The sequence below is a fragment of the Vicia villosa genome, linkage group LG4 (assembly GCF_029867415.1).
Source record: "Vicia villosa cultivar HV-30 ecotype Madison, WI linkage group LG4, Vvil1.0, whole genome shotgun sequence".
In the NCBI taxonomy this organism is placed as follows: domain Eukaryota; kingdom Viridiplantae; phylum Streptophyta; class Magnoliopsida; order Fabales; family Fabaceae; genus Vicia; species Vicia villosa.
Genome location: NC_081183.1, coordinates 13,784,077 through 13,812,010, shown reverse-complemented (window position 1 = coordinate 13,812,010; position 27,934 = coordinate 13,784,077). Strand labels below are relative to the sequence as shown.

Sequence of the window (27,934 nt, the reverse complement as noted above, 5' to 3'; positions counted from 1 at the left end):
TCCCTGTAAGTTAGTGTGTTTTTGTTTTTAGTCCTTAATTTAGATTTTTTTTTGAATATAGACTCTGAATGTTAATTTATTTTTTATTTTAGTCCTTTGAGTTAAAATTTGCAGGAAATCAACATATTTTAAAGCCGCGGGAAAATTCGCAGAAAAATTCAAAGAGAACCTGCAAATTGTTCCTGTGGATTTTGAATTTAAGGAATAAAACCAAAAAAATGTAACATTCAGGAAATATTATTATCGGTATCTTTTTGCCTTAAGGAAACATAATTATCTCGCTTCTCTAGCTAGCTTTCTTTCTTCCAGCAACTATTATTATTTGTATCTCTTTGCCTTACGTTAAAACATATATTCATGTTTTTTCTTTCTTCATGTTTTCAATAAAAAATTATATGTTCCACTTTTCTTGTTTCTAAATACCATTAAAATATCATTAATCTTCTCACTGGCTCTCTTGTTCACTGCGTGCTTCCTACTTTCAATTTCTATGGACAACAAAATATCAATTGGTACTCAAACATTCAAGGTAACATCCTTTTAGCTTTGAATAAAAATTCTTTAATATTTTCTACTGAAATAAAGTTGTTTTAGAAAAATTGTCAACCAAAACAAAGTGCAATTTAGTTTAACAATTTTTTTGGTTGATAACCCCCAGTTTAGTCCGGTTCGGGGGTCAGTTCTAGCATCAAGTGGTTTCAGCCCCCTCCCGATCGTAGTTGCGGGGGATCGAAACGTGGCTTTCCCTATCAAATTCAACGTCAATCACCACTGAACCGTGGTTAGTTTAACATATTTGTTATCCCTTATGTATAGGAAAATCTTTAGTTTGTTTAATATCTTTAGGAAATGCTAATGTATAGGAAAAGCTTTTATTTCTTGTTAGGTAAGAAGAACAGAGAGTATAATTTGATTTAACTACATTTTAATATCATTATATTAATTTATGATTTTTAGGAAAATGAATGGGTGTCGGATTGTGATGATGAATTGAAGCTTAAAATTGGACAAATATTTGATAAATTAGAAGAAGGCAGAGAATTTTACAAAAAATATGCACATAGTGTCGGATTTAGTGTACGTTCATCATCAGAGACTAAAGATAAAATGGCGTGAAGCGTTGGAAGTACTTTGTTTGTTCAAAACAAGGTTTTTTTGCTAGAAAAGACAAATGAGAAGGAGCAGAGTGAATCTAGTATCAAAGCTAGAAGAAGGAGTCTTGCCAGAGAAGGATGCAATGCAAATGTTATTTTCAAACGAGTTGAAGAAGGTATATATGAGTTAGTTCGGTTCCATGAAACTCACACACATGCACTCGTTTCACCTATGAAGAGGTCGTTTTTAAGATCTGCAAGAAAAGTGAATCCAATTCACAAGAATTTATTACATGCATATAGTAAGGCAAATATTGGAACTTCAAAAACTTTCCACTTATTACAAGAGCAGTTTGGGGGTTATCAAAATGTTGGTTTGTTAGAATCCAAAATGTGGATATTTGTTGATAAACTTTTGTGGTATTTTGATAACTTTTCTCATTACTTTTCTATTTAATTTCGGTTCGTAATCGTGTAAATAAATAAAATCGAGTTTAATAGTAAATATAGTATTTTTAAGCTTTTCTTATGTTTTTTGTAGGTTCTATGCATTTTGGGAAGTAATAGGAGGTAAGGATGCATTTTGGAGCAAGTTTGGAGGCTCAATGAAGAAGTTTGATTCAGCAAGGGCCGCTCAGCGGCCACTAAGCGCGCTTTCCAGGGGCGAAAGGAAAATTTGTGCTCAGCAAGTCCCGCTTAGCGGCCTCAGCCCGCTTAGCGGTCTCCAGCGTGGAAGCAGATATTTTTGGTGCTCCGCTTAGCGGCAGTCTGGGCGCTAAGCGGCGGTACTTTTTCAAGTGGCTACTTTTAGGCACTTAGAGATATTTTTGAGGGATCTTATCTTGTTCTTTTCATTCTTACCAACCATACACTCTAGGGCAAGAGAAGAGGAGAGAAAAACTCATAAATATTCAAGATTTCTCAAGCATTTTTCTTCATCATCTTTGAATTTCTATGCTAGGAGGTCTTGTGTTGATGTTTGTTGTTGAAGCTATGGATAGCTAAACTCCTCATGTGTCAAGATTAGAGGTAGTTAGCTTGTAGAGTATGTATTTAGCTTGATCTTTTGTATATGAACCTTGTTGGTGATTAATATATGGTGAATATCTTTGTATTCATGTTTATATGTTGTTTTGATACACTATTGAGAGATATGTTTCAAATCTTGACCAAAAGGGTATTCATCTATCAACAATCAAACTCTAGAGATAGATTTGTGAGTTGATAATCACTTGTATCAAACTTTAAAGGTTATTATGTCAACTGTCGGCATGAGAGATCATCTGACGGTTAATATAATAACAATCACGACACTGCTTTAGAGATAAACAGTATCGAGAGGATACGTGATTGTATTAATCATTGATATGTTCATATACATGATCATCAGAGTATATACAAAAGCAAGCTAACGAAAACTAATCTTGACACAGTTTTACCAAACCGTTTTTAAATCCTAAATTATTGTCGTTAATTTCTTTTCATGCTATTTATCTTTCATGACACTAAAAACATCCCGAATCTTAACTCAAAATACACTAAGCTGTAGAACGGCGATAATATCGCATCAATCCCTGAGGAGACGATACTAGAAATATTTATCCTATACTTTCTAACAAAATGGCGCCGTTGCCGGGGATTGGCGTTAAGATATTATAAGCATAGCAATAGTTTTTGTGTGTTTTGAGTATAAATATTATTATTATTGCCTAGTCTTTGCTCACTTTTTGGTTAGTGTTTCAGCTCTGGTTTATGCGTGGGAGTGTACCAGCAGATCAGCTTCTTTTTGATCCAGAAATTGAAAGAACCCCAAGGAGATTGAACAGTAAAACCAGGAGAAGAAGGAAACTAGCCAAAGAACGAAGATTAGCCCAAGAAGCTACTACTTCATCAGCACCACAAGTTATAGAAGAAGAGATGGCAGGGCATGGAGAACAGGATCCACCACCGCCACCACCACCACCACCTAGAGCACCATGTGCTAACAGCTCGAGAAGAGCAGCCCAGTTTGCACGAAATGACAACAATGCAAGAAATTCTGAAATGAAGAGTGGCATTCTTCAGCTACTTTATGCTAGTCCCTTTGCAGGACTTGATCATGAGGACCCATATACACACTTGACAAAGTTTTATGAAATTGTCGGAGCAGTCGGAGCCCCTGAAAGAGAGGAAGAGCAGGTGTTTAAGAGATTATTCCCTCACTCCTTGATCGGCAAAGCAAAGGATTGGTATCTAGACCAACCCACTCAAACCATGACAAATTGGAATGAGTTAGAAGAAAAGTTTCTTGATAGGTTCTTCCCTCAGTCACGGTTACTTGAAGCAAAAACAGAAATTTCAGTGTTCTCTCAAGGTGTGAATGAAACTCTCAATGAGGCATGGGAAAGGTATAAGTCAATGTTGAGAAAGTGTCCTAGTCATGGGTTTGATGAACTCACTCAAATTCACATTTTTCGTAACGACTTACAACCACAACCTAAGCTTCTGCTAGATGCTACAGCTGGAGGTTCCTTAATGGCTAAGACAGCAGAGGAGGCAATAGAGATAATTGAGAAAATGGCCAGAAATGATCATCAGGTGCAACATAACCGAGGAGTTGTTCAAAAGAAACTGGGGCTTATTGAATTAGGAACCAATGATGCTATTCTTGCTCAGAACAAGCTTCTTTCTCAACAAGTGGAGGAGCTTACAAAACAAATGGCAAGGTTACCTCAACAACTCAAGGAATTACATGATCCTAACAAGAACAAACAAGTTGCTTCGTGTGAGCTTTGTAGTGGAGACCACCCTACCGGATATTGTCCACCGGTGAATAAAGTGAATTACATGGCGAATCAAAATCAAGGAGGCTATCAACAAAGACAAGCTCCTTACCAAAACCAAGGTGGATACCAACAAAGGCCTAATGCACCTCAATATAGCCAAGGGTGGAGACAAGATAATTATCAACAAAGACAAAGTCCTTATCAACAACAACCACCTTCTCAAGACAAGCCTTCAAAGTTGGAGGAGACTCTAAATCAATTCATGCAAGCATCAATGGCGAATCAAAAGAGTAATGAAGCGACAATAAAGAATTTAGAGACTCAAGTCAGCCAACTTGCGAAACAACTAGCCGAGAAGCAAATCGGACCATCATTCACGGCAAACACTCAAACCAATCCTAAGGAGCATTGCAAAGCGGTCGTAACTAGGAGTGGGAGGGTGCTTGAAAGTGAAGTGGAGAAGGAGGTTGAGGAGGAGGAAGTTAGGATAGAAAAGGAGAAATAGGTAGAAGGTGAAGTAGAACCAAAGAAAAATGAGGGAGTCTTAGTTGAAAATGAGAGTGAAGAAAAAAGTGAGGAAGAAAAAGAAAAAAATCGAGAGAAAAAGAGAAAGATTAAAGAAGGGAAGAAGAAAGTTATGAGTCCTCCCGTTCGTAATTTACCTTACCCTCGTGCTCCCTCAAAGAAAGATAATGAGAGGCAATATGCTCGTTTTCTTGACATATTTAGGCAATTGCAAATTAATATTCCTTTTGGTGAAGCTTTAGAGCAAATGCCAAAATATGCCAAGTTTATGAAGGACATCCTCACAAAGAAAAGAAGTTATACTGAGCCCGAAACGGTTGTCCTAGATGCTAAATGTAGTGCCATCATTCAAAGTACTTTACCAAGAAAGGAAAGAGATCCGGGAAGAGTGACTTTGCCGGTTACTATTGGTGACATTCATATTGGAAGAGGCTTGGTTGACACGGGTTCAAGTATCAATTTGATTCCTTTATCCATGGTCAAGAGGTTAGGCATTGTTGATATGAAAAATACAAGAATGACACTTCAATTAGCCGATAAGTCTACAACTATGCCTTTTGGGATAGCGGAAGATTTGCTTGTGAAAGTTGACAAGTTCTTCTTTCCGGTTGATTTTGTTGTCATTGATATGGAGGAAGATGTTGATACCCCATTGATTCTAGGAAGACCTTTTATGAAGACGGCAAGAATGATGATAGACATTGATGATGGTTTGATGAAATTGAGGTTCCAAGATGAGGAAGTGTGTTTTGATCTCTCGGAAGCAATGAAACATCCAAATGATACAAGTGATTGTTTTAGAATTGATGCTATGGAGGAAGTTATCATGCAAGTTGAAAGTCGAGCTCATGTGTTCAATCCTCTTGAGAAAACATTAACCAAAGCTCTTGATGTTCTCAATGAAGAAGAAGAAAAAGAGATTGAAGAGTGTTTGAGAGATCTTGATGTTTTTGAAGAGATAAGTCCTTTTGAAGCAAAGATGGAGGAGTTGAAAGATGAGCCAAAGGTGGAAGAAACTAAGTTAGAATTGAAGATGTTACCACCCCATTTGAAATATGTTTTTCTTGAAGAAGGTGGTAAGAAGCCGGTGATCATTAGTGGTTCATTGTCAAAGAAGGAGGAAGAGAAATTAATTCATGTGTTGAAAGCTAACAAGGAGGCGATAGGATGGGTTCTTTCCGATCTAAAAGGAATTAGTCCGGCCTATTGTATGCATAAAATTATGATGGAGGAGGATTTTAAACCGGTAGCTCAACCTCAACGCCGGTTGAATCCTACAATGAAAGAAGTTGTAAGAAAGGAAGTGGTGAAACTATTGGAAGCCGGAATGATTTATCCTATTTCCGATAGTGCATGGGTGAGTCCAGTCCAAGTGGTACCAAAGAAAGGAGGAATGACCGTGATCACAAATGACAAGAATGAGTTGATTCCGACAAGGACCGTGACGGGTTGGAGGATGTGTATTGATTACCGAAAGCTTAACCAAGCTACTAGGAAAGATCACTTCCCTTTACCTTTTATGGACCAAATGTTGGAAAGGTTATCGGGTCAAGAGTTCTATTGTTTCTTGGATGGCTATTCCGGATACAACCAAATTTCGGTCAATCCGGAAGATCAAGAGAAAACGGCGTTCACTTGTCCCTTTGGAATTTTTGCTTATAGGCGAATGTCGTTTGGATTGTGTAATGCACCGGCCACTTTCCAAAGATGTATGCAAGCTATCTTTTCGGACTTCATAGAAAAGACAATGGAAGTTTTCATGGATGACTTCTCCGTTTTTGAAGCTTCATTTGATCTTTGTTTGAAGAATTTGGATGCCGTGTTGAAAAGATGTGTTGAAACCAACTTGGTCCTCAATTGGGAAAAATGCAATTTCATGGTTACCGAAGGCATAGTTCTTGGTCACAAAGTTTCTTCCAAAGGAATTGAAGTCGACCGAGCAAAAGTGGAGGTTATTGAAAAGTTGTCACCGCCAACAAATGTCAAAGGAATTCGAAGCTTCTTAGGCCATGTGGGATTCTATAGAAGATTTATCAAGGACTTCTCAAAGATTGCAAAGCCATTGAGCAACTTTCTCAACAAAGATAAGTCTTTTGTTTTTGATAATGCATGTCTTTTAGCTTTCAATGAATTGAAACAAAGATTGACTACCGCACCCATAATCATAGCGCCTGATTGGAAAAATGATTTTGAACTAATGTGTGACGCTAGTGATTATGCGGTAGGAGCGGTGTTGGGTCAAAGGAAAGGAAAAAATTTTCATGCTATACATTATGCTAGTAAGGTTCTTAATGAGGCACAAGTTAATTATGCAACAACTGAAAAAGAACTACTAGCTATTGTATATGCATTAGAAAAATTTAGGTCCTACTTAATTGGTTCGAAAGTTGTTGTTTACACTGACCATGCAGCGATAAAGTATTTGCTTACCAAGCCGGATTCAAAACAAAGGCTCATCAGGTGGATATTGTTGCTACAAGAATTCCACTTAGAGATTAGAGACAAGAAAGGAGCGGAAAACTTGGTGGCAGATCATTTGTCAAGGTTGGTGAATGAGGAGGTAACAAACAAAGAAGAAGAGGTTTTGGAATCATTCCCGGATGAATAGTTGTTCATGGTGGAAGAAAGGCCGTGGTTTGCTGACATGGCTAATCACAAGGCATCGGGATGGATACCGGAAGATTGGAGTAAAAGTGCAACAAAGAAGTTCCTTCATGATGCCAAATTCATGGTGTGTTAAGGAGATGTGTGACAAGGGAAGAAGCAATGAGAATCTTGTGGCATTGTCATAACTCACCTTATGGTGGACACTATGGTGGACAAAGAACGGCGGCAAAAGTTCTTCAATCCGGGTTCTATTGGCCTACGTTATTCAAAGATGCCTACTTGCATGCACAAAGTTGTGACAATTGTCAAAGAAGTGGTGGAGTGAGCAAAAGGAATGAAATGCCATTGACAAACATGTTAGAAGTGGAAGTGTTCGATTGTTGGGGAATAGACTTTGTAGGACCATTTCCTTCGTCTTTTGGTTGTGAGTATATTTTGGTTGCGGTTGATTATGTTTCAAAGTGGGTAGAAGCAATAGCATGTCCAAAGGCGGATGGAAAGACTGTAATCAAGTTCTTGAAGAAAAACATTTTTACAAGGTTTGGAACACCAAGGATTCTCATTAGTGATGGTGGCTCACATTTTTGCAACACACAACTTGAAAAAGTCTTACAACAATATGGTGTGAAGCACAAGGTAACAACGGCTTATCATCCACAAGCTAATGGTCAAGCCGAAGTTTCCAACCGAGAAATTAAAAGAATCTTGGAAAAAACTGTTTCTTCATCAAGAAAGGATTGGTCACAAAAGTTGGATGATGCTTTATGGGCTTACCGTACGGCATACAAGGCACCGATTGGTTTTACTCCGTTTCAAATGGTTTACGGGAAGAGTTGTCATTTACCTGTGGAATTGGAGCATAAGGCATTTTGGGCCTTGAAGTTGCTTAACTTTGATCCTAAGGCAAGTGGTGAAATGAGAAGATTGCAATTGCTTGAAATGGAAGAATTGCGATTACAAGCCTATGAATCCAACAAAATATACAAGGAGAAAGTGAAGGGGTATCATGATAAAAAGATTGTGGAGAAGGAGTTCAAAGAAGGCCAAATGGTTCTATTGTTTAATTCAAGGTTGAAGTTGTTTCCGGGCAAATTAAAGTCGAAGTGGTCGGGTCCGTTCCGAATCAAGGAAGTAAAAGACTATGGAGCAGTTGTGCTTGAAAATCCGACGACAAATGAAAGTTGGACTGTGAATGGCCAAAGACTCAAGCCGTATCTTGGTGGTGAAGTCGATCGAAGTTCGGAATCCGTTCCGATTTTTTATCCGTAAAGCCGCCTCGGACCGTCGAGCTAACCGACGTTAAACAAAGCGCTAGTTGGGAGGCACCCCAACATTGTAAGTATTTTATGCTTTGTGTGTGTTGTGACCGTTAGGAAAGTCGGGAAAAATCGGGGCTTGGGGGACTGCTGAGAATTCTGCAGAAAACAGAATTTTACTGATACCGCTAAGCGGCCAAACAAAAATGCAGAAAAAAATTTTAGTGGGCCAAAGGGTCTGACCCGGCCCAGGTCATAAGAGAAACAAGTTATGAGGGGCTGAGCGGCCAGAAACCCTAGCCACCTCATTTCTCCCCAAATTTTCAAGTGTTCCAAGTTCCCTCTTTTCCTAATTCAATCTTTGCATCCATTTTTGGAAGGAAGTTCTTGTGTTCAAATCATTTCCTTCAATTATCTCTTTCATTTGTGTTTGCAAGGTAAATGTTTTGTTTATTTTCTTTGAAAAAGTTTGTGTAAATTGATAGTAGTAGTAGGTAATGTTTAGAATTGTTCATAAATATAGATTTTGGTTTAGATTGTGATTAGGTTGTTGTTTTGTGAACTAATTTCTGGAATATGTGTGTTAAAAACCCTAGTTTGTGTAAATTAGGTTAGTTTAGTGATTAGGAGTAGAGTTAGTATTAGCATTCATCACTGGTTTCCATATTTGATGCAGAAGGAGTGAAGAAAGTGTAGGAATTAGCAAGTTATAGCAGACTGCGTTTCTGAAGAATTTTTCTGAGAAATCGCAGGGCCGCTGAGTGGCCGTAACCCCGCTAAGCGGCTGATGCTGATGACAGAAAAATGTTTCTGTTTCTGGTTCAGTTCAGTTCAGGCATTCAAAGTTGGGTCCAGCACCATTAGTTAGCTATGTTTAACTGCAATATTATGTGTTTAACAGTGTGGTGTGCTTTTTGTTGTAATGTGCAGATGACTTCTCGCCAAAGCCGAAGCAAAAGAGGACGATTCCCAGGCTCTAGTTCTGGACAAGCTCCCGTTCCCGAAGCACCACAATTTGACAATGCAAGGTTTTTGAGTGCTGAGCATCAAGAGTGGTTTGGAAGATTGTGCGGAAGAAAAATTTTACCGGAGAAAATCTTTGACCTCAAGCCTAATGGGGAGTATAGGCAATTTGTGGAAGACATGCACAATCGTAGGAGGGATGTTCTTCTTCAGCCGAACACTCACATTAATGTTGATATTGTGAGGGAGTTTTATGCGAATCCAATGCCTACGGAAGATACAAAGTATGTGCGCAAAACAGTTGTGAGGGGAAGAGCCATTTCATTCAATCGGGCTGCTATTAGTTCTTACCTTGGTGATCCAATGGCTTTTCCTGAAAATGGTTGTGAGTATGCAAGGATGCATAGAGGAAGGCAATGGAATATGGAAGAAGTCGCAGAGGTCCTTTCTTTTGAGAGTCGTGGTTTTTTTCTTAACCCGGCTGGCATACCAGTGAAGATGGACCGTGGGAACATGAATAGGATGGCTCAACTATGCGATATTATCGCCGTTCTACAGCTTAGTGTATTTTGAGTTAAGATTCGGGATGTTTTTAGTGTCATGAAAGATAAATAGCATGAAAAGAAATTAACGACAATAATTTAGGATTTAAAAACGGTTTGGTAAAACTGTGTCAAGATTAGTTTTTGTTAGCTTGCTTTTGTATATACTCTGATGATCATGTATATGAACATATCAATGATTAATACAATCACATATCCTCTCGATACTGTTTATCTCTAAAGCAGTGTCGTGATTGTTATTATATTAACCGTCAGATGATCTCTCATGCCGACAGTTGACATAATAACCTTTAAAGTTTGATACAAGTGATTATCAACTCACAAATCTATCTCTAGAGTTTGATTGTTGATAGATGAATACCCTTTTGGTCAAGATTTGAAACATATCTCTCAATAGTGTATCAAAACAACATATAAACATGAATACAAAGATATTCACCATATATTAATCACCAACAAGGTTCATATACAAAAGATCAAGCTAAATACATACTCTACAAGCTAACTACCTCTAATCTTGACACATGAGGAGTTTAGCTATCCATATCTTCAACAACAAACATCAACACAAGACCTACTAGCATAGAAATTCAAAGATGATGAAGAAAAATGCTTGAGAAATCTTGAAGATTTATGAGTTTTTCTCTCCTCTTCTCTTGCCCTAGAGTGTATGGTTGGTAAGAATGAAAAGAACAAGATAAAATCCCTCAAAAATATCTCTAAGTTCCTAAAAGTAGCCACTTGAAAAAGTACCGCCGCTTAGCGCCCAGACTGCCGCTAAGCGGGGCACCAAAAATATCTGCTTCCACGCTGGAGACCGCTAAGCGGGTTGAGGCCGCTAAGCGGGACTTGCTGAGCACAAATTTTCCTTTCGCCCCTGGAAAGCGCGCTTAGTGGCCGCTGAGCGGCCCTTGCTGAATCAAACTTCTTCATTGAGCCTCCAAACTTGCTCCAAAATGCATCCTTACCTCCTATTACTTCCCAAAATGCATAGAACCTACAAAAAACATAAGAAAAGCTTAAAAATACTATATTTACTACTAAACTCGATTTTATTTATTTACACAATTACGAACCGAAATTAAATAGAAAAGTAATGAGAAAAGTTATCAAAATACCACAAAAGTTTATCAACAAATAGCCACATTTTGGATTCTAACAACTTGAAGCCAAAGAGCCACAACAGTGACCTCACATTAGCTAACTCTTGTTTGTTATTTGCTATGATGACAGGTATTGAAATTGACATTGCTCAGATCATTTCTGAGGAGATGCGAGAGGTGGCTTCTAGTGGGCATGCTTTAGGGAGTCGACTTGCTGGTCAACTCCCTTATCCTGCTTTGATTATGGGATTGTGCAGGAGGGCTAGGGTGGAGATTCCAGATGAGGTTCAGATGGCTATTACTAGTAAGGTGGATGATGCTTATGTTGTTCGGTTTTATTCTCCAAGGCCAAGAGCGAGGGGTCATTTTAAGCCACAACCGGAAGCAGTAGCTCCTCCTGCCAACCCGGTAAAGTATAATCAACAAATGGCGTGCAGGTACAGTTGGGATTATATGGATGCTTTGCGGAGGTCGGAAGCGACCATTCATGACTCTTTGCACCGCTTGTACCTGAAGATGAGTGATCCTTCCAGTGTGACATCGTTTACTACAAATGAGCAGTATGAGGCCATTTGTAACTATCCGGAGGATAGGCCATTCTTTAGGGATGGGGGAGGAGCTAATGAAGAGGAAGGTGAAGGAGGAAATCAAGAAGGAGAGGAAGATGGTGATGAGTGATGATACTTTTGTGGTGATGTTGTTGTGTTTTATTGTGTTTTGTTTAGTAGTATTTTAATTTTGTGGTGAATATTTAGTTTTAGTTGGATTGTTTTGTTACCATCCTTAGGGATGTGTGTTTTTTGTTGTAATGAAGTAGCAAATGGTGCTACTGTTGAAAGAGTATTGTGGTGTACTTTTCGTTATTATCGTATCCACAGGGATTATTGCGATATCACCGCCGTTCTATAGCCTATTTTGTCTTGAGTTAATGTTGCTTTAGTTTTAGGTTTGCAAAAGGTCATTCAATCACTTTAGTAGCAAAGAGTAAATTAATGAAGGTTCTAAGTTAAAGAAAATGCATCAAGATTCGATTTCATCGACCTAAGTTTGTATGTTTCCTTATAAATATATGCTTATGAACTTGCTAACGATCAATATAATTACGTATCGACACCTATATCGTCCGTGTCCGCAACGATATAGCTAGATTTACCGTATTGTTTAACCGACGATTTCTCCACCGTTTAAACAATACAAATAACGTTTTAAGAACCGATACTTAGTAAGCATCAAACTCTAAATCCATGTCTGCAACTTATAGTTTGAAAGATGATGAGTTAGGTCTAGATACAAACATTGATGTCTCAAACATTTATACCAAAGAAAAAGCTTTAATAAACAAACTAAACCATCTATATTGATCATCACTTGTTCATACACATATATTCACAAGAAAAACATACAAAAGGCTAGGAAGATTACATCTTATCTTGATACAAAAGGGATTTAGTTATCCATGAGAATGGTAGCTTGCACAAGAAGGAAAGGATGAAGATCAACAAGCATCAAAGGCGATTAATCGACGATCAAGGCTTCCAATCTTCAACTCTATGTTTGCTACAGTGTATTATGCTCTTGTTTCTCTCTAAAATATCTCTACTACTCTCACAAAATGATCTGGCCCATAAACAAATAAACAAAGTTTCGCAAACCGCGCTTAGCGCGGTATAGCCCGCTAAGCGCGCCATCAAAAAATGCTTAAACCGCCCAACCGCGCTTAGCGGGCTCCAGACCTCGCTTAGCGCGGAACTCTCTGCCAGAACTTCCTTCTTCTCTTCAAAAGCGCGCTTAGCGGGCTCAACCTCGCTTAGCGCGCTACCTCTTTTCAGCAATCTTTGGCTTTGGTCTTGGAACATCTTCAAAGTCCTTTTTCCATGGTCCAAGCTTCCAATTATCTAAAAAAAACTACAAAATCCAACAGAAATTGCAAAGATAAGAACTATTCAACAATAATATAAATATAAGAATAAATATATACCAAATGATAATAAAATACTACTATTAAACACAAAAAGACTTGAAAGTTACCAAAAATTACCTAAGATATTTACACAAATTGGTAACTAACAACTCTCCCCAACTTAAACTTTTGTTTGTCCTCAAACAAAAACAAACACAAAAACAACAACAAGCAAAACCATGAGAGCACAAGCTAAGACAAGAACAAATGGGTGGTTCAAATTCCATAAGCACACAAGCAACATCTCACCCTTGCTCAAATAATACCATGCTTGAGATACTAATACTAAATACACAATTGATGTAAACAGTTCCTAAAACAAAATAAGTTCAAAATTGAATCACAACCTACACACTTCTCTAGTAAGAGACAAAATTGAGGACCTAACACTCACACAACAATGTCGCCAACATCCAGAATTAATTATGCATTCATCTACACAACATTTATATAAAAAGCGTAAAAGCAAGAATCACAAAGACTTTAGGGTTGTATTTTGGCTTGGTTAACAAGGAAGTGTCATTTCTCAAGGCCATTGAAACGAAAGGGTCAATTCCTAAGAGAGCATTCAAATCAAGATTATATCCACACATCCTTATCAACCGATCACACAATTTTATTGCTCAAGAGTTCATCTTTTTAATTTACAGGAAACTAGCTATATACAAAGCTCTTTTCTTTTTCTTTTTCTTTTTCTTTTTCCTCTTTCTTTTTTTCTTTTTTCTTTTTCTCCCTCGAGCAATCACTTATTTTCTTCTCATCACCAATACAACCAAAAATTTTATTCTCCCCAACTTGAATATTACCACCACATAATCACGAATGCTCTCTATTCTAAGGCGAAAAGGAATCATTCCTAACCACATTTCATGGTACTCTTCAAGGTTAAAAGAAAGTCATCAAGATTCAGATCAAAAATCGGCAAATATAAACAAGGAAATGATACCGATTGAATCTTGGCAAAAAGGCTCAAAGTGGTTATCAAATGTTCACACACTCACCGGGTAGGTTATATATGGTAGAGAAGTTTTACTCGAAATGCGAAACAAAATGCTTTGATCACTTTCATGCTTTACACATTTAAAATAAAAAACGCAAGATTAAACATAATAAACACGAGTTAAACGCACATTGTTGGTAACCACAAAATAATATATATATATATATATATGTACAATAGAAAGGCTCCTCACACTAGTTTTAGAACTAAAATGATTCATTATTGAACTATATTTGTTAAAGAAAATATGACATCTCATTTGTACAGTTACAAGCATCTCATTCATGGTATATTAAAGGAACGGTAGAAATGTACCTTGCACGTACTAATTTCACACTATATCATCACCGCCCCAATTGGTTGTAAAAGCTTGCTTCATCAAAGGAAGCACTTTCACAAGAACAACAACAAAAATTTAAAAACACAATTGCATATGTATATAGAAATAAAAGCAATTAAACTAAAAACTTAATAAATTAAAAAAAAAAACAAACACCAACAGGTGTCAAAATATCCAAAAAGGCATAGCAATGCCTAAGGTTCAAAATACCTCTTCCTATAAAAGGACGGAACAACAAAAAAAAACTACAAAGCTTAAGTCAAAAATAAAAAAAACTAGCACTAAACATACTAACTAAACATACTAAGCATCAACTAAAAAGAACTACTCATCCTCATCATCTTCCACATTCTCATCCTCGCCACCATCTCCCTCCTCCTCAGGAAATGGACTGACCTCAGGCCAATTAGCATAATCCACCAAATCTTGGCGAGAACTCCACGGATGAGCCACATGGGGCTCCATCATCTGCAACCTCAGCTGAGACATAGCGTCATGCATAAACATGAATGCTCTCTGATGTGTCATATGAAATGCCAAGTTCTCCTCTCTATCAGGATCACTACGGCGGCGAGCAGGGCGAGCAGCAGCAACAGGAACAGCAGTCAACCTGGATAAACAATAACGCTCTATAAAAGTATCATCAATAAAAGTGTCAATGGACATAAGCCCCTCAGAAGGAATCTGCACTCTAGCTTTCCTGCACAGATTCATGATCAAACCCGGGAATATCAACTTGCAGGGAGCACGATCACCATGGCGAGTTCCACTCAAAGCAACCCTCTTCAGCTCATTCGCAATAATGCGAGTAATATCAATCGGCTCATGCTCAATCATACGAGCAACCAAAACAGCAGACTCAGCAGGTAAAGAAGAAGTGTGACTCCTAGGCCTCAAATTATGAAGGACCACAGACATGAGAATCTGAGCATTAGTAGACAACGACTTCCTAGAGAATTTCTGGGGCTGTTGTGAAGGATTAAGATCATAAGACTGCCCAACCGAACACAAGACCTCCCTCAGATGCTCCCAATCGAAATTACCCCTTGCTAATTGCACATGATACCCACACAGCTCACCATCCTCAAAAGGTAATTGAGTTCCAAGAAACTCACGGATAGCCTGACGAGAAAAATCAATTTCCTTACCATGCACCCAAGTTTTGAACTCAAAGGGAACACCTTCAACCGGAAATTCTTCATTTGGAACGGCATTAGCATAGAACTCTCTTACAATCTCCAAATGAAACTTAGGTGCAGGCTCACAAAGTCTAAGCCAACCATACTCCTCAATGGTGCGATGACACCACCCATAGGTTCCCTCAGGATTGATCCTCACAATTCGCTCTGGCCACCATGTCCTAACCTCTAACTTCTTGTACCTCTCCTCTTGGACATGACTCTTGAAACGGTTTTGATTAAACGGAATAGCCCTAGGTGCTTGAGAAGAACTGCCACCTTCGGTTCCGGTCTTTCTTTTCTTAGAGCCTAGGAATTTCGGTCCCATCTGAAATGATTAAGGAAATAGCAACACAAAAACAAATATGTTAACACAATACATAACAAAAATAAACAGCCCTAGTAAGAATTAAAGCACAAGATCACTCCCCCTGCATCAAACAAAAACAGGGAGAAGAGGGGATTTTTCTGAAATCCCCAGACCGCGCTAAGCGCGCCTACCGCGCTAAGCGGGCTCTGCGATTTGCAGAAAAAATCCCCTGCGAACCAGGGTTTCATCCATGCTTCAACAACACCCAAATTCAGATTAAACACAATATAAGGCACAAGAACATGATCTATACTATGTTTTCAATAAACAAAACCCTAACCACATCATTTTTATTCCTAATTTCAATCTAAACCTTAATATATATAATACAAGCATAAGAGAAAAGAAATAAGAAGAAGAAAAAGATGATAATACCTTGGTGATGATGAAGAAAGAGCAAAAACCTTGGTTAATTAGCAAAGACAAAAAGAAAATAATGGAAGAAAGAAAACTAGGGGAAGAAAATGGGAGAAATGAGGCAACAAGACCTCAAAACCCTACTTCCCTCACCCAGAATTCGTGCTGGGCCGGGTCAAGGACAAAGGCCCATAATTCAAAAGTTTTTTTTTCTGAAAACTGACCCGCGCTAAGCGGGCTTAGGAGCGCGCTAAGCGCGCAACTCTCTGGAACTAAGGGTTCAAAAATCTTCAAAGCGCGCTAAGCAGGCTAGAGCGCGCTAAGCGGGCTTAACAGAACACAGAAAAAATTTTCTTCTACCAGCAAGTGTAACTTTACCGGTAGACTGATTTTGGCTCGACCAGAACGCAAAAAAACATAAACGGTAAAAAACACATAAAACAAGCTGAATATTTACAAATTGGGGTGCCTCCCAATAAGCGCTTTGTTTAACGTCGGTCAGCTCGACGGTCAAAGGCAATCAAGGATCACCAAACGATAAAACACAAGTTTCACGATTAAAATCGCATCCTCGATAAACCTTCAACCTCTGACCATTAACTATCCATTCTTGCTTTGATTTTTGGTCCTCTATCACAATAGCCCCATGGCTTCTAACCTCTTTGACCAAAAACGGTCCGGACCATTTAGACTTCAACTTTCCCGAAAAAAGTCTTAACCGGGAATTGAAAAGTAAAACTAATTGCCCTACCTTAAAGTCCTTCATTCTAACCTTACTATCATGATAGAATTTGGTATTTTCCTTGTAAATCGAATTAGACTTATAGGCATGCAATCTCATCTCTTCCAACTCATTAAGTTGGATTTTTCTTCTCTCTCCACACAACTTGTGGTCAAAATTCAAAAGCTTCAAGGCCCAATATGCCTTATGCTCTAGTTCTACGGGAAGGTGGCAGCTTTTACCATACACCATTTGGAATGGTGTAAGACCGATCGGTGCTTTGAAAGTGGTCCGATACGCCCACAAGGTTTCATCTAACTTCATTGACCAATCCTTCCTAGAGCTAGACACAGTATTCTCAAGAATTCTCTTAATTTCTCTATTGGTCCTCTCAACTTGCCCATTAGTTTGTGGATGATATGGAGTAGCCACCTTGTGCTTTACTCCATATTGCTCCAACACTTTCTCAAGCGGGGCATTACAAAAATGAGATCCACCATCACTAATTAATACTCTTGGCGAGCCAAACCGCGAAAATATATTTTTCTTCAAAAACTTTATCACAGTCTTACCATCCGCTTTGGGTGAAGCAATCGCTTCCACCCACTTAGACACGTAATCCACAGCTACCAAGATGTATTCATTTGACATAAAGGAAGGGAAGGGTCCAACAAAATCAATGCCCCAACAATCAAATACTTCTACTTCTACAATACTTTGGAGGGGCATTTCCTCTCTTTTCCCTATTCCACCAGTTCGTTGACAACTGTCGCATGAGGCAACATGGTGGTAAGCATCTTTGAACAAAGTAGGCCACCAAAATCCCGATTGAAGGAATTTTGTGGCCGTACGCAAACCATTAAAATGACCACCATACGGCGAATTGTGGCAATGCCACAAAATGCTTTTTGTCTCCTCATCCGCGACACATCTTCTCAAAAGATTGTCACTGCTCAACTTAAACAAGTGAGGATCATCCCAAACATAAAAATTAGCATCGTTTAAAAACTTTTTTCTTTGATTCCAAGTTAGATCCTCCGGTATCCAGCCAGATGCTTTGTGATTAGCCATATCTGCGAACCAGGGTCTAACTTCTTGTACATGTACAGTTTTTCATCGGGGAATTCTTCCCTCACTTCTTTTTCATTGTTTGTCACCTCGGTATTCACTAACCGAGACAAATGATCCGCAATCAAATTTTCTGTACCTTTCTTATCTTTCACTTCAAGATCAAACTCTTGAAGCAAAAGAATCCACCGAATAAGCCTCTGTTTTGAATCAGGCTTGGTGAGAAGATATTTGATTGCGGCATGATCAGTGTAACACACCACTTTAGAACCAATGAGGTAAGAGCGAAACTTTTCCAATGCAAATACAATTGCGAGCAATTCTTTTTCGGTAGTGGCATAGTTAACCTGTGCCTCATTTAAAACTTTGCTCGCATAATGTATAGCATGGAATTGTTTGTTCTTCCTTTGGCCTAAGACCGCACCAACCGCATAGTCACTCGCATCGCACATGAGCTCAAACTCAAGCGACCAATTAGGAGCGACAATTATGGGTGTGGTGGTCAAATTTGCTTTAAGTTCTAGGAAAGCTTTTAGACATGATTCATCAAAATTAAATTCCATACCTTTGTTGAGCAAATTACTCAAAGGCTTTGCGACCTTGGAGAAATCCTTGATGAATCTCCTATAGAACCCAGCATGTCCCAAGAAGCTCCTTATGCCTTTCACATTCACCGGAGGGGGAAGCTTTTCAATAACTTCAATTTTTGCCGGATCGACCTCAAGCCCCTTTGAAGATACCTTGTGGCCAAGAACAATCCCATCCGTCACCATGAAAGTGCATTTCTCCCAGTTGAGAACCAAATTTGTTTCAATGCATCTCTCCATCACCACATCAAGGTTTTTCAAGCACAAGTCAAATGACGACCCGTACACAGAAAAATCATCCATGAACACCTCAATGCTTTTCTCGATCAAATCAGAGAAGATAGCTTGCATGCACCTTTGAAATGTTGCAGGAGCATTACATAGTCCAAATGGCATTCTTCGGTATGCAAAAACGCCAAAAGGACATGTAAAAGCAGTTTTCTCATGGTCCGCCGGATTCACTGATATTTGATTGTATCCCGAATAACCATCCAAGAAACAATAGAAATTTCTTCCGGCTAACCTCTCTAACATTTGATCCATAAAAGGTAATGGAAAGTGATCTTTTCTTGTTGCTTGGTTCAACCTCCTATAATCAATACACATACGCCACCCGGTCACCGCTCTCGAAGGAATCAACTCGTTCTTCTCATTTCTCACAACTGTCAATCCACCCTTCTTAGGAACCACATGCACCGGGCTCACCCATTCGCTATCGGAGATGGGATAAATCATACCCGCCTCTAATAACTTCACAACCTCTTTTCTAACAACTTCTTTCATGGTTGGATTCAATCGCCTTTGAGGTTGTGCCACGGGCCGAAAATCATCTTCTAACATAATCTTATGCATACAATAGGCCGGACTAATACCCTTCAAGTCGGATAAAACCCATCCTATTGCTTCTTGATTCTTTGTCAACACTTCCTTCAATCGATGCTCTTCCTTGTTAGACAAACCACTATTAATGATAACCGGCTTAGTAGAATTGTGACCGAGAAACACGTATTTCAAGTGAGACGGTAACACATTCAACTCCACCTTTTGCTCTTCAACTTTAGGTTCATCCTTCAACTCTTCAATTTGAGTTTCAAATGGATTCATCTCCTCACAAGCCTCTAAATTTCTCAAGCAATCTTCAATTTCCTTCTCTTGATCTTTGGTGAGAACTTCAAGAGCTTCCATTAAAGTCTTCTCAAGAGGATTTGACAAGTGCATTTGATTCTCCACTTTCATAATAGCCCTTTCGGTAGCATCGATTCTAAAACAATCATCCTCATCATTAGGATGCTTGATGGCTTCAAAGAGATCAAGACATAATTCTTCATCTTGGTACCTTAATTTCATTAAGCCATCATCAATATCTATCATCATTCGGGCCGTCTTCATAAAAGGCCTTCCTAAGATCAATGGAATCTCAGGATCTTCTTCCATGTCTATGACAATAAAATCAACAGGATACCAAAATTTGTCAACCTTGACAAGCAAGTCTTCCGCAACTCCATGAGGATGGGCTGTGGATTTATCCGCTAATGATAACGTCATTCTTGTCGGCTTCAAATCGTTGATTCCTAATCTTCTCACCATAGACAATGGGATCAAATTAATGCTAGAACCGGTATCTACCAAACCTTTGCCTATGTGAACATTTCCAATAGACACCGGTAAGGTTACCCGCCCAGGATCATTTGATTTTATCGGAGTAGTGCATTGAATTAACGCATTACAACAAGAGCTCACCGTTACTACCTCCGGATCCAAGAATCTTCTCTTCTTAGTGATGATGTCTTTGATGAATTTTGCATACATCGGCATTTGCTCTAATGCCTCGGAAAAAGGAACATTAATTTGCAACTTGCTAAAAATATCCAAGAACCGAGCATAGTGCTTTGCATCTTCTTTCTTTGACGGACCGGGAGGGTAAGGTAATTTCTTCACTTGTATAGAATCATCCACCTTCTTCTTTCCCTTCTCGCTCACACTCAATTTTTTTCTCTCTTTTTCTACAACTTTCTCAAGAGTTTCTTTTTCCACTAATTCTTTCTCTTTCTCATTTTCAACTAAATCACCCTCAACATTCTTTTCTACTTCAATCACCCTATCTTTTTCACTCTCAACAATTTCCTCCTCAACTATTTCTCCTACACCCATATCAATATTTCTACCGCTACGAGTTAGAATTGACTTACAATGCTCACGAGGATTTTCTTGTGTAGTAGCCGGAAAAGGACCTTTGTTTTGATCGGCAAGTTGCTTTGACAATTGCCCGACTTGAGTTTCAAGGTTCTTTATTGCGGCATCCGTACTCTTTTGGCTTGCAATTTGCAATTGCATGAATTGGCTAAGAGTGTCCTCGATTGAAAGCTTTGTTTGTTGAGGTTGTTGATTGTAACCGCCTTGATAAGGATTTTGACGATTCGATGGGCCCGCTTCCGGCCTCCATCCTTGTTGATAACCTTGATTACCTCTTTGTTGGTAACCTTGGTTATTGTTGTAAGGTTGTTGTTGTTGTCTTCCACCATATCCTTGATTAGGATTAGACACATAATTCACCTCTTCACCCGGTGGAGGACAAAAACCTGTTTGATGGTCACCCCTACACAATTCACAACACATCACCTGTTGATTTTTAGAAGGGCTCCCATTTATATCTTTGATTTGTTGAGGGAGTTTTGACATTTGTTGAGTGAGCAATTCTACTTGTTGTGTCAATAACTTGTTTTGAGCAAGTATTGCATCACTAGTATTCAATTCAAGAACTCCCGGTTTTCTTTGCGATGCACTACGGTTGTGTTGCCCTTGATGATCATTCAAAGCCATCCTATCAATGATAGCAATTGCTTCAGCAGCTGTTTTTGACATCAACGAACCACCCGCGGTAGCATCTAAAAGAGTTTTTGGTTGAGGTTGGAGTCCATTCCTAAAGATATGGATTTGAGACAATTCATCAAACCCATGACCTTTGCATTTTCTAACCATGGACTTGAACCTCTCCCATGCTTCATTGAGAGATTCATTCGAACCTTGAGAGAACACCGCAATAGAAGTTTTCGCTTCCATGAACCTATTGTGAGGAAAGAACCGATCCAAGAACTTCTCTTCTAACTCGTTCCAATTTGTCATGACATTATTTGGTTGATCAAGGTACCATTCCTTAGCTTTTCCAATTAAGGAATGAGGAAAAAGTCTCCTGAACACCTGTTCTTCTTGGTCTTCCGGAGCACCAATTGTTCCGGCGATCTCGTAGAACTTTGTTAGATGAGTAAATGGATCCTCGTGATCTGCCCCTATGAAAGGATTCTGATAAAGTAATTGAAGTAACCCCGTTTTCATCTCGGAGTTTCTTCCATTGGCTTGATCACGAGCAAATTGTTCATTGAGTCGAGGGCTATTAACACAAGGCCCTCGAACTGGAACAATAGGATCCGCAGCCATTTCTTCCTCAACCAAGTTTTCAACCGGAGTTGAAGAAGAAGATGCTTCTTGTTGTTGTCTTCTTTCCCTAGCTAGTTGTCTCCTCCTACGAGTTTTGCTATTCTCTCTACGAGCAGTCCTCTCAATCTCAGGATCAAAAAGGAGTTGATCTGCAGGTATACGTCCTCGCATAAACTGTAATCTGAAAAACTAACCAAGCAAATTAACAAACACAAGGAAAATAAATTTAGAAACAAGATATTAGTTGTAAGACTCAATACAAAACAAACTATTGCAATGCTTGCAATATCTAAACAACAATCCCCGGCAACAGCGCCATTTTGTTGAAAGAGTATTGTGGTGTACTTTTCGTTATTATCGTATCCACAGGGATTATTACGATATCACCGCCGTTCTATAGCCTATTTTGTCTTGATTTAATGTTGCTTTAGTTTTAGGTTTGCAAAAGGTCATTCAATCACTTTAGTAGCAAAGAGTAAATTAATGAAGGTTCTAAGTTAAAGAAAATGCATCAAGATTCGATTTCATCGACCTAAGTTTGTATGTTTCCTTATAAATATATGCTTATGAACTTGCTAACGATCAATATAATTACGTATCGACACCTATATCGTCCGTGTCCGCAACGATATAGCTAGATTTACCGTATTGTTTAACCGACGATTTCTCCACCGTTTAAACAATACAAATAACGTTTTAAGAACCGATACTTAGTAAGCATCAAACTCTAAATCCATGTCTGCAACTTATAGTTTGAAAGATGATGAGTTAGGTCTAGATACAAACATTGATGTCTCAAACATTTATACCAAAGAAAAAGCTTTAATAAACAAACTAAACCATCTATATTGATCATCACTTGTTCATACACATATATTCACAAGAAAAACATACAAAAGGCTAGGAAGATTACATCTTATCTTGATACAAAAGGGATTTAGCTATCCATGAGAATGGTAGCTTGCACAAGAAGGAAAGGATGAAGATCAACAAGCATCAAAGGCGATTAATCAACGATCAAGGCTTCCAATCTTCAACTCTATGTTTGCTACAGTGTATTATGCTCTTGTTTCTCTCTAAAATATCTCTACTACTCTCACAAAATGATCTGGCCCATAAACAAATAAACAAAGTTTCGCAAACCGCGCTTAGCGCGGTATAGCCCGCTAAGCGCGCCATCAAAAAATGCTTAAACCGCCCAACCGCGCTTAGCGGGCTCCAGACCTCGCTTAGCGCGGAACTCTCTTCCAGAACTTCCTTCTTCTCTTCAAAAGCGCGCTTAGCGGGCTCAACCTCGCTTAGCGCGCTACCTCTTTTCAGCAATCTTTGGCTTTGGTCTTGGAACATCTTCAAAGTCCTTTTTCCATGGTCCAAGCTTCCAATTATCTAAAAAAAACTACAAAATCCAACAGAAATTGCAAAGATAAGAACTATTCAACAATAATATAAATATAAGAATAAATATATACCAAATGATAATAAAATACTACTATTAAACACAAAAAGACTTGAAAGTTACCAAAAATTACCTAAGATATTTACACAAATTGGTAACTAACAGCTACTAAGACAGCTTTGAGGCATTTGCCATTGGCAATTTGTCTCTAATATATTATATCATATTAGGTGTGTGTTATATTTGGTGTTTTTTGTTATAATGTTAAGTGTGTGTAGTTATATAATATAATTAGAGTAAGTATAATAGTACTAGTAATATTATGATAGTATTAATAATATAATAGTAGTAAGTGTGTGTTAATAATAGTAGTAATTATGTTTTAATATAAAATTAGTAATTATAAGAAAATTTTGTTGTTTGTCCTTGTGATGAATAGAAAACTCAAGCAAGCAAAGTTTCATCAAAGAGTTGTAACATCAAAGTTGGATGGTGATGATAATGATCTTGATGCGGTGCATGCTAAGGTAACGATTTTCTTGCTTTGTAGATATTAGTGTGAATATGATTTAGGTGCTTTATACAAAAACTTGTCATCACTTTGCATTTGAAAGATTTTGTTCATATTTGAATCAAGTTAGGACATAACTACATAGTGAGAGGACTTTCCATTGTGTACTATAAACTTTTGTGTGTGCTAGCAATTGGTGTTAACTGGGACGATTCATGCTTAATCTGCTTTGTTTAAAGTGTTAGAACTTAGAAGTGATCGAGGCAATTTTTTTTGTGTAGTACGAGAAAAACCACCTTCCAAAAGCCACATGTGAGAGTGTGATCAATTGAAACCAATTTTGAGCCTTAAATTTTGATGTTGCCAAGTGAGTCGAATGAGAACCGACAAGCTAGTAAGTTCTCCATTATTAAGCTTGTTGAAGAAAAGCAAATAAAGAAAACTTTTGACTCACTTAGAAAATACTTTCTTTGGTAGACACTGAACCCTATTGTACTTAAATCTTAAATGAAGAGCATAATTGTGTTGAATTATTGAATTGTTCAAAGTTGGGGAGAGGAGTTTATTTAAGAAAAAGAAAGAAAGGAAATGGTGATATAATAGAACAATGCATTCATAACAAAGAAAAAAATGAATTGAAAAAGAAAAGAAACATTACAAGGTTTTGAAAAATCAAAGATAAAAGAAAGAATGCATTGTAGTGTTGTAAAGTCAAAAGGGAGAAATAAGAATGTTTGTGTAAATAGTGTGATTCAATAAATGCTCTTCATGCGATTATCCCTTTTTGATTCATTGGCCATGTAGAAATGACACTTGTTTGGAACCAAGCCAAGTTACAACCGAAAAAGTCCTCGTGATCTTTGTTTCTATCACTTTTGTTACTTAGTTTAGATGAATGTATGAATTGTCTTGAATGTGCATAATTGCTAGGGAGAGTGATAAGTCCCTTGTGCTAACATGATTATTGCACTTTGTCCTTCATTTTTGAAGTTGATTGTAGGTGATTCAAGTTTGAACATCATTTTGATAAATGCAAGTGTGGTGAAGTGTTTGTATTTAGAACCTAGCTCATATTCATGTTTTGATCTTGTACAAGCAAGGGATGGTTATGGAGCATGCATGTAAGTCAAGTTTGAACCATTCTCTTTATGTTGCTAACCTTGTAAATACTATTTTGTTTGTGCTTGTTGAGTTGTTCTTGTTTGAGGACAAACAAAGGTCAAAGTTGGGGAGAGTTGTTAGAATCCAAAATGTGGATATTTGTTGATAAACTTTTGTGGTATTTTGATAAATTTTCTCATTACTTTTCTATTTAATTTCGGTTCGTAATCGTGTAAATAAATAAAATCGAGTTTAGTAGTAAATATAGTATTTTTAAGCTTTTCTTATGTTTTTTGTAGGTTCTATGCATTTTGGGAAGTAATAGGAGGTAAGGATGCATTTTGGAGCGAGTTTGGAGGCTCAATGAAGAAGTTTGATTCAGCAAGGGCCGCTCAGCGGCCACTAAGCGCGCTTTCCAGGGGCGAAAGGAAAATTTGTGCTCAGCAAGTCCCGCTTAGCGGCCTCAGCCCGCTTAGCGGTCTCCAGCGTGGAAGCAGATATTTTTGGTGCTCCGCTTAGCGGCAGTCTGGGCGCTAAGCGGCGGTACTTTTTCAAGTGGCTACTTTTAGGCACTTAGAGATATTTTTGAGGGATCTTATCTTGTTCTTTTCATTCTTACCAACCATACACTCTAGGGCAAGAGAAGAGGAGAGAAAAACTCATAAATCTTCAAGATTTCTCAAGCATTTTTCTTCATCATCTTTGAATTTCTATGCTAGGAGGTCTTGTATTGATGTTTGTTGTTGAAGCTATGGATAGCTAAACTCCTCATGTGTCAAGATTAGAGGTAGTTAGCTTGTAGAGTATGTATTTAGCTTGATCTTTTGTATATGAACCTTGTTGGTGATTAATATATGGTGAATATCTTTGTATTCATGTTTATATGTTGTTTTGATACACTATTGAGAGATATGTTTCAAATCTTGACCAAAAGGGTATTCATCTATCAACAATCAAACTCTAGAGATAGATTTGTGAGTTGATAATCACTTGTATCAAACTTTAAAGGTTATTATGTCAACTGTCGGCATGAGAGATCATCTGACGGTTAATATAATAACAATCACGACACTGCTTTAGAGATAAACAGTATCGAGAGGATACGTGATTTTATTAATCATTGATATGTTCATATACATGATCATCAGAGTATATACAAAAGCAAGCTAACGAAAACTAATCTTGACACAGTTTTACCAAACCGTTTTTAAATCCTAAATTATTGTCGTTAATTTCTTTTCATGCTATTTATCTTTCATGACACTAAAAACATCCCGAATCTTAACTCAAAATACACTAAGCTGTAGAACGGCGATAATATCGCATCAATCCCTGAGGAGACGATACTAGAAATATTTATCCTATACTTTCTAACATGGTTGCACACAGAGAGATCTTTAAAATTATTCGAGAGATTTAAAGACTTTGATTAAAGATTCTGATGCACGTGTTTTCATTGAAAACTTTAGAAGAAAGCAAGAAGTTAATCCATCATTTTACTATGCATATGAAGTAGATGAAGAAGGTCGGCTAAAGCATTTTTTTGGGCCGATGATATTTGTAGAAAAAATTATTTTGTGTTTGGAGATGTGATTTCATTTGACACTACATATCAAACAAATAAGTATTCTATGATTTTTGCACTTTTTACTGGGATAAACCATCATAGGCAATCTATAACGTTTGGAGCAGGTTTTTTAGCAAATGAGAAAATTGGTTCATTCATGTGGTTGTTCCAAAAGTTTTTGGAAGCAATGGGAGGAAAAAAGCCAACTCTTCTCATAACTGATCAAGATCCCGCCATGAAGGTAGTTATAGAAAATATTTTTGCTACCCCTATTCATAGGTTTTTATACGTGGCACATAATGAAAAAAATTTTCCAAAAAATAGGCGGTTCTTTGAATGCTAATGAAGAGTTCAACACAAGTCTCAAGTCATGTGTTTGGGGGTCAGAGACACCAAATGAGTTTGAAGTTACATGGAAGTCTATAATGAGCAAATTTGAGTTAGAAAATAATGATTGGCTATCACATATGTTTGATATTCGAAATATATGGATTCCAGCATACTTTAAATATATTTTCTTGGTTGGGATATTGAGAACTACATCAAGATTAGAAAGTGAGAATTCTTTTTATGGTAATTTTTTGAATCCTAATGTTAGCTTGGTTGAATTTTGGATGAGGTTTTATTTGGCAATAGAAGTACAACGACATAAGGAATTACTTGCTGATAATAACTCAATTCATACAATACCAAAGCTAATTATGGATCATGGCATAGAGAGACATGCAAGAGAAGTGTATACTCGTGAGAACTTTTACATATTTGAGAATGAGTTATGGCTTGCATATGTATATTGCGGAATTGAAAATAAGAAAGAGCAAGATGGAATGAAAATATTTCATATATATGATAATGGTAAGGTCAATAGTATTCTTAGAGAAGTGGTGTATAATTTGTCTGATCGCAATGCAAACTGTTCATGCAAAATGTTTCAAGCTGAAGGAATACCTTGTAGACACATATGTTGTGTTTTGAAGCGAAAATATTTAAAGGAAATACCAAGCAAGCACATTGTGAATAGGTGGACTAAGTTTGCAAATAAAAAACTTACTTTTGACATAGGTGACAATGTGTTGGAAAAGTTCTCTAATTCAGAAAATGATAGCATTCTCATTTCAAATTTGTGGGATCACTTACTTAGGTGTTTGGACAAGGCTCGATAAGATAAGGAAAAACTGCTTCTTGTGTTAAATGGGGTTGTTAACATGAAAAAACAATTGGATGAGTTTCAAAAGAGTTCTAAGCAAACTATGATAGGTGATTTGCAAACCTTTATTGAATCCAATATGCCTGCAGAAGTAGAAATCCTTCCTCCACAATTTTCAAAGACTAAAGGTAGTGGTAAAAGATTAAAAGGACGAAATTAAAAGTCTCTTGAACAACAACAACAAAAAAACAAGACTTTGTAAGGCATGTGGTAAATATGCTTATCATGATAGTCGCAATTGTCCAGAAAAACCATCTTAA

At 37.8% G+C, this 27,934-nt stretch overlaps 1 pseudogene; it reads left to right on the top strand.

Moving 5' to 3' along the window:
- Positions 1-490: 490 nt before the first annotated feature.
- Positions 491-27,934, top strand: LOC131596793 (protein FAR1-RELATED SEQUENCE 5-like; annotated as a pseudogene).